The sequence below is a fragment of the Arachis ipaensis genome, chromosome B08, assembly GCF_000816755.2.
Source record: "Arachis ipaensis cultivar K30076 chromosome B08, Araip1.1, whole genome shotgun sequence".
Taxonomy (NCBI): domain Eukaryota; kingdom Viridiplantae; phylum Streptophyta; class Magnoliopsida; order Fabales; family Fabaceae; genus Arachis; species Arachis ipaensis.
In genome coordinates, this window is record NC_029792.2 from 70,418,376 (window position 1) to 70,426,499 (window position 8,124).

An 8,124-nucleotide genomic window follows, 5' to 3' on the forward strand; every position below is an offset into this window, starting at 1 on the left:
ATTAGTCATCAAATTTAAAAATCATATCTTTTTCAAATCATATCTTTTCCAATCAAATCCTTTCAATCATATCTTTTTCAAAACTTCCTAACAATTTTTTTTCTTTCTCTCTCTCCATTTGTCGAAAATCTTCACCCATTTTTATTTATTTTATTTTAATTTATTTTATTTTTGAAATAAATAAATAAATAAATAAAAATATTTTTTCTCTATTTACATCATCTCCCTTTCTCCATCATGGATCTAAGTGGAAATGAACAGTCCAGAAGGACTCTGGGGTCATTTGCTAACCCCACCACTACTTCATATGGGAGTAGTATCAGTATACCCTCCATTGGGGTCAGTAGCTTTGAGTTGAATCCTCAGCTCATTATCATGGTGCAGCAAATTTGCCAGTATTTCGGTCTTCCACAGGAAGAACCTACAGAGTTTCTTGCACAGTTTTTACAAATTGCTGACACAGTACATGATAAGGAAGTAGATCAGGATGTCTACAGATTATTACTATTCCCATTTGCTGTAAAAGACCAAGCTAAGAGGTGGTTAAATAACCAACCTAAGGCTAGCATAAAGACATGGAAACAGCTGACAGAAAAATTCCTGAATCAATATTTTCCTCCAAAACGGATGACACAGCTAAGGCTGGACATCCAAGGCTTTAAACAAGGAGATAATGAATCTCTTTATGATGCCTGGGAGAGATACAGAGAGATGCTAAGAAAATGCCCATGTTTTCAGAGTGGGTTCAGCTAGACATCTTCCATTATAGGCTTACAAAAAGAGCTCAGATGTCTCTAGACTACTCAGCTGGTAGATCTATCCACATGAGGAAGACAATTGAAGAAGCTCAAGAGCTCATTGATACAGTTGCCAGAAATCAGCATCTGTACTTAAGTAGTGAGTCTTCCATGAAAGAAGAGGCTAAAACAGTGACTACTGAACTCAGTCCTACTGAACAAGCTACTGAATTCAATCAGCAATTAGATTTTCTAACAAAACAGTTAGCCGAATTCAAGGAGAGACTACAAGAGACAAGGATGGCTAATATAAATATGGAAGAACAATTAAAGCAAACAAAGCAGCAACTGTCAAAACAAATAACAGAAGAATGCCAAGCAGTTCAATTAAGAAGTGGGAAAACATTAAATACCCCACCTCAAGGCAGCAGGAAGCCAAGAAATGAGCAAACTACCCAAATTCCATCTGAGGACAGTAAGAGCTCGGGGAAAAGTAATTCTGGCGCTAAAATGCCAGAAATTGGGTGGAAGGCTGGCGCTGGACGCCCAAACCATGCTTAGGACTGGCGTTCAACGCCAGAAACAAGCAAGGAACTGGCGTTGAACGCCCAAAGAAAGCACAGTTCTGGCGTTCAAACGCCAGGAACAGATGAGGAGTTGGCGTCTAACGTCACTCCAGCTTCCAACCCTGGCACTTAATTGCCAGTGAGGGATCAAACACACACAAGTGCTGATGACAACCCCTCTAAAAGGGCTTCTTCAACCACGTCTGTAGGAAATAAACCTGCAGCAACCAAAGTTGAGGAATATAAAGCCAAGATACCTTATCCTCAAAAACTCCGCTAAGAGGAGCAGGATAAGCAATTTGCTCGCTTTGCAGATTATCTCAGGACTCTTGAAATAAAGATTCCATTTGCAGAAGCACTTGAGCAAATACCTTCTTATGCCAAGTTCATAGAACTCTCATTGATGTTCAAAAGAGGGAAGTCACCCTGAGAGTCAATGAGGATGAGTTTAAGTTGAATGCTGTCAATGCCATGCAGCATCCAGACACACCAAAAGACTGTATGAAAGTTGATCTTATTGACTCTTTGGTAGAGGAGATCAACATGACTGATAGTCTTGAATCAGAGCTGGAAAACATCTTTAAAGATGTTCTGCCTGATCTAGAGGATTCAGAGGAATTGAAAGAGTCTCTGAAATTTCCTCAGGAAGAGGAAAAACCTCCTAAACCCGAGCTCAAACCATTACTACCATCCCTGAAATATGCATTTCTGGGAGAAGGTGATACTTTTCCAGTGATCATAAGCTCTGCTTTAAATCCACAGGAAGAGGAAGCACTAATTCAAGTGCTAAGGACACACAAGACAGCTCTTGGGTGGTCCATAAGTGACCTTAAGGGCATAAGCCCAGCTAGATGCATGCACAAGATCTTATTGGAGGACAATGCTAAGCCAGTGGTTCAACCACAGAGGCGGCTAAATCCTACAATGAAGGAAGTGGTGCAGAAAGAGGTCACCAAATTACTGAAGGCTGGGATTATTTATCCTATTTCTGATAGCCCCTGGGTGAGCCCTGTTCAAGTTGTCCCCAAAAAGGGAGGCATGACAGTGGTTCATAATGAAAAAAATGAACTGGTTCCTACAAGAACAGTTACAGGGTGGCGCATGTGTATTGACTACAGAAGGCTCAATACAGCCACCAGGAAGGATCATTTTCCTTTACCATTCATAGACCAGATGCTAGAGAGACTAGCAGGTCGTGATTATTACTGCTTTTTGGACGGCTATTTAGGCTACAACCAAATTGCAGTAGATCCCCAGGATTAAGAGAAAACAGCATTCACATGTCCATCTGGAGTATTTGCTTACAGAAGGATGCCATTTGGGCTGTGTAATGCACCTGCAACCTTTCAGAGATGCATGCTCTCTATTTTCTCTGATATGGTGGAAAAATTTCTGGAAGTCTTCATGGATGACTTCTCAGTATATGGAGACTCATTCAGCTCCTGTCTTGATCACCTGACACTGGTTTTGAAAAGATGCCAAGAGACCAACCTGGTTTTAAACTGGGAAAAATGTCACTTTATGGTGACTGAAGGGATTGTCCTTGGGCATAAAATTTCAAACAAGGGAATAGAGATGGATCAAGCTAAAATAGAGGTAATTGAAAAATTACCACCACCTAAAATAGCGGATATTTTATACGCTTTTGGGGTTAATTTCATGTAGTTTTTAGGATGTTTTAGTTAAGTTTTTAGTATATTTTCATTAGTTTCTAGGAAAAATTTATATTTCTGGACTTTACTATGAGTTTGTATGCTTTTCTGTAATTTCAGGTATTTTATGGCTGAAATTGAGGGAGCTGAGCAAAAATCTGATTCGGGCTGAAAAAGGATTAATGATGCTGTTGGATTCTGACCTCTCTGCACTCGGAATAGATTTTTTGGAGCTACAAGAGTCCAATTGGCGCGCTTCCAATTGCGTTGGAAAGTAGACATCCAGGTATTTCCAGCAATATATAATAGTCCATACTTTTCTCAAGGATAGACGACGTAAACTGGTGTTCAACGCCAGTTCCATGTTGCAGTCTGGCGTCCAGCGCCAGAAACAGGTTACAAGTTGGAGTTCAACGCCAGAAACAGGTTATAACCTGGCGTTGAACGCCCAAAACAGCCCAGGCACGTGAGAAGCTTTAGTCTCAGCCCCAGCACACACCAAGTGGGTCCCAGAAGTGGATTTCTGCACTATCTATCATAGTTTATTCATTTTCTGTAAACCTAGGTTACTAGTTTAGTATTTAAACAACTTTTAGAAATTTATTTTGTATCTCATGACATTTTTAGATCTGAACTTTGTACTCTTTGATGGCATGAGTCTCTAAACTCCATTGTTGGGGGTGAGGAGCTCTGCTGTGTTTCGATGAATTAATGTAATTACTTCTGTTTTCTATTCAAACACGCTTGTTCCTATCTAAGATGTTCATTCGTGCTTCATTATGATGAATGTGATGATCCGTGACACTCATCACCATTCTCAACCTATGAACATGTGCCTGACAACCACTTCCGTTCTACATTAGATTGGATGAATATCTCTTAGATTCCTCAATCATAATCTCCGTGGTATAAGCTAGAATCTATTGGCGGCATCCTTGAGAATCCGGAAAGTCTAAACCTTGTCTGTGGTATTCCGAGTAGAATTTTGGGATTGGATGACTGTGACGAGCTTCAAACTCGCGAGTGCTGGGCGTAGTGACAGACGCAAAAAGGATAGTAAATCCTATTCCGGTATGATCGAGAACCTACAAATGATTAGCCGTGCGGTGACAGCGCACCTGGACCATTTTCACTGAGAGGAAGGATGGTAGCCATTGACAACGGTGATCCACCAACACACAGCTTGCCATAGGAGGGACGTGCGTGTGTGAAGAAGAAGACAGGGAGAAAGCAGAGATTCAAAAGACAAAGCATCTCCAAAACTCCAACATATTCTCTATTACTGCATAACAAGTATTTATTTCATGCTCTTTTATTCCTCGCAATTCAATTTGATAAGTGAATTGAATCTTCTAAGGAAGGAATGACTTAAAGGATGAAAAAGGAAACATATAAAGATGGAAGGAAAGCACAAAACGGAGTTTCTAAAGAAACTGGCATCCACGAGATCGCATGGGCGACGCAGACGCATGCCAAGCACGAATCAACAGCGACGCGGCCGCATGACTAACGCGACTGCGTGCCTTAAGCAAAACACATATGACGCGGCCGCATGACTGACGCGACCGCGTGACAAGAAAAGCTCCGAATGACGCGACCGCGTGACCCACGCGGACGCGTGACAGAGGCCACGCACCAGAAATTGCAGAAAACGCTCCCAGCAATTTCTGAAGCACTTTCTGGCCCAAATCCAAGTCCTGAAGGCATAGACCAGAGGTTATGAAGTGAGGGAATGCATCCATTCAAGGAGAGCTCGCAAATTTAGTTACTTCTCATGATTTAGATTTAGTTTTGAGAGAGGTTCTCTCCTCTCTCTCTTAGGATTTAAGATTTCTCTTAGTTTTAGGAGTAACTCTCGATCCCAGGTTTAATGTTCCTTTACTTTAAGCTTCCCCTTGACTTTTATTCATTCCATTACTTTAGTTGATTATTTACTTTTGCCATTTAATTTATGAATTCTTCTATGTTCCAGGTTATTTGAATTAATGTTATTTGAGGTATTTCAGTTTATTATTGCTTTCCTTTATTTATGTCACCATTGCTTTCAATCTGAAGACATTTTTATTCCAACAAATTTACTTTTTCCCTTTGGTCTTGGTTAAGAAATCAGTAACTCAGGAGTTATCTTAGCTCAACATAATTGATAACTGTTATCTTTGCTAATTGAATTGACTTTCAATAATCCCAATCTTTTCTTAGGAAATAAATAGCTCTTCAAAATGGCGCCGTTGCCGAGGAACTGCTAACGTGTGCCTTATTATTGGTTATTGTAAATATTTTTCTTTTACTTGTTTATTTATTTTTGTTTTTTTCCCTTTTTAATTTTATTTGCTACTATGAACTCTCACCCCTCTCGCTTTGAGTTTGGTTCTAACTTTGTTGAAGGAAATAGAAGTTACAGTAGGAATATGCATCAAGGTCAAACCAATCAAGGATGGATGGAACCAAGAGGATCTATCTGCAGAATTCGCTGGGGGCAATTTTGGGCCCTGTTTTGACCCAGTTTTCGGCCCAGAAAAGCAGACTAGAGCCAGAAAATATGCAGAAACCAAGGACAACATTCATTCTACACAGTTTTTAGTTTTTAGATCTAGTTTTACTCCTCTAGGTTTTCTCTCTACACATTCATAGTTCTTAGGATTTTATTTCTATTGCTTTTTGCATTGGGATATTGAGAAGAGTTATTACCTCATCAAGACTTCGTCATTCTAGTTCGTTTTCTTTACTTGCCCTTACCTAGTAAGGGATAACAAAACAGAGCAACCTTCAATTATCAATTAATCTTGAGAGTACTTCAACAAGAATAGGGCTTCCAACTAATCTACTCCCAGTCAAGGCTTTCATTTAAATTACTTAATTTCCCCAATTTAATTTCCTGTTTATTCAACTCAAACCCTTTTTGAAAACATCTGATTAATAAAATAGCACACATTTCTGCAACTCGTTGGGAGACGACCTGGGATTCATACTCCCAGTATTTTAATTTTAATTTTTGTGACAACCCTTCTAAATTGATAAGCGAATTTCTGGTTGATTAAGAACTATACTTGCAACGCATATCTCATAACAATTCTTAATTCACCAATTTTTGCCACGTCAGTCTGCCCTGAATAATGATTTTTATGAAGGAGTTATTTAGTACCGTACCCTGTGTCCCTCTTTTCTTGCTGATTTACCAAATCTAAGAAAGAAAGGTTTTTCTTTTGTTGAAAATTTGGAATTTCTGGACTGGAATCATCTTTTTAACATCAAAAAGCTAATGTACCCCCTTTTAGTCAAAGAGTTTTATGCCAATATGACTTACTATGAGGGCAGTATTTATTCTTATGTCAAGAGCCGAGCATTGTACTAAACAATGAAACTATCAGTGATTTTCTGAAATACACTGATGTTGGGGCTTGTGCTTACACTTCGGGTAAGTAGGATGAAGGGGTAGGTCTTTCCTTCAGTGATGCTCTGACATATGTCTGTGAACATATTTCTTTGATTGATGGTATCACCCCTACTCACAAAGTCCTGGGTTATGAATGTGCTCAGTTGCACCGCATAGTGAATGGTGCGGAATTTATAACACACAAACTAACCGGCAAGTGCACCGGGTCATACGAAGTAGTACCTCAAGTGAATGAGGGTCGATCACATGAGGATTGATCGACTAAGCAACAATGGTTAAGTGATTTACTTAGTTAGACAAACAAAAAAGAGTGTTGAGAGTTCAAATGCATCAAACAGTAATTCAGAGAATCAGAAAAGCAAGCAATAAACAAGTTGTGAAGTATATATGGAGAAATAGTTAAGGCTTCAGAGATATCTATCTTCTGGACTGACTTTTCTTACTAACTATTTTAATCATGCAAGATTCAATTGATGGCAAACTATATGTGACTAAACCTTAATTCCTTAGACCTTTTTAGTCTCCTCTAACCTTTATCAATCGCCAATTCCTTAGTCACTTAATTCCAATTAGATGGTGAAGTTCAATTCTAGTTATATGCCACAAAAATCCTAATTACCCAAATATAAGAGGATTATATGTCACGTATCCCGTTAAGTCCAGATAATTAGAAATTTAGAAAAAATTGTTTTCAAGCTGTTGTTCAAGTAAAGAGCTTTCCCAAGTTATACAAGAACTCAATTAGAACAAGGGTCATACTTCCGTTCCACCCAAATTCATAAGATAAAGAATGAAAATAATTCTTGAAATAGAAATGAGTACATGAATTAAAACAGAAAAATAATAGTATCAATCCATACAATAGACAGAGCTCCTAACCTTAACAGTGGAGGTTTAGCTGCTCATGGTTTAGAGAGAAAAACTAGGATTCATAAAACTGTAAATTGCGAAATGAGATAGAAGAGAAGAGATATGAGGACCCGAAGGGTTGAATCTTTTTTCTTTTATATCTAATTCTAATTAATGTAAAATATATTTTTTAAAACTAAATAATATCTTTTCCTATTGTAAAATAAAATAAAGTTTAATCAAAATTAATTAAGAAATCTCGTGCTGGCTCGTTGAGGCGTGGGGACCACTTCAAGTTGCTGAACCTGGCGCCAAACTTGGGCTGGGCCAAGTTTGGCGCCACTCCTTCCGCTTTGGCGCCACTCCTTCCGCTTGCAATTCTCAATTGCTTCTAGTTGATAGGGTTTCTTGTTTTAAGCATGAGAAAGAAGGAATTGAGCACAGAATGAAGCTAATGACACTGTTGAGAGATGTTCCTGATTTGGGCGTTGAAGATAGAATGAAGGCTTCCTTTATCATTGTAAGGGACAATAATCTGATCCACATAATGTTCTAACTTCAACTAGCAAAATTTTTACCATTTCTAAAGAAATTGATTTAAATTTTGCTATTTTTAAATTTTTATGGATTATATTAGATTATCGTTTTTAAGTTCTTAACACGTATTTAGAAATGTTGAAATTTATTTTGTATAAGTTCAAATATGATTCTGAGATGAATTATGAATTATGGAATTTTTAAAAATTTAGATAAGTATTTTGTGTTAATTTAATTGTGATATTTTTATTAAGGATATTTTAGTAAATTTAATTGTGATAATGTTAATTTTAATTAAACATATTTGTTAATAGGAGTATTTTTGTAAATTTATTATTAGAGATATTTTTGTAAATTCAAAAAAAATTAATGTAAAAAAGTAATAATAT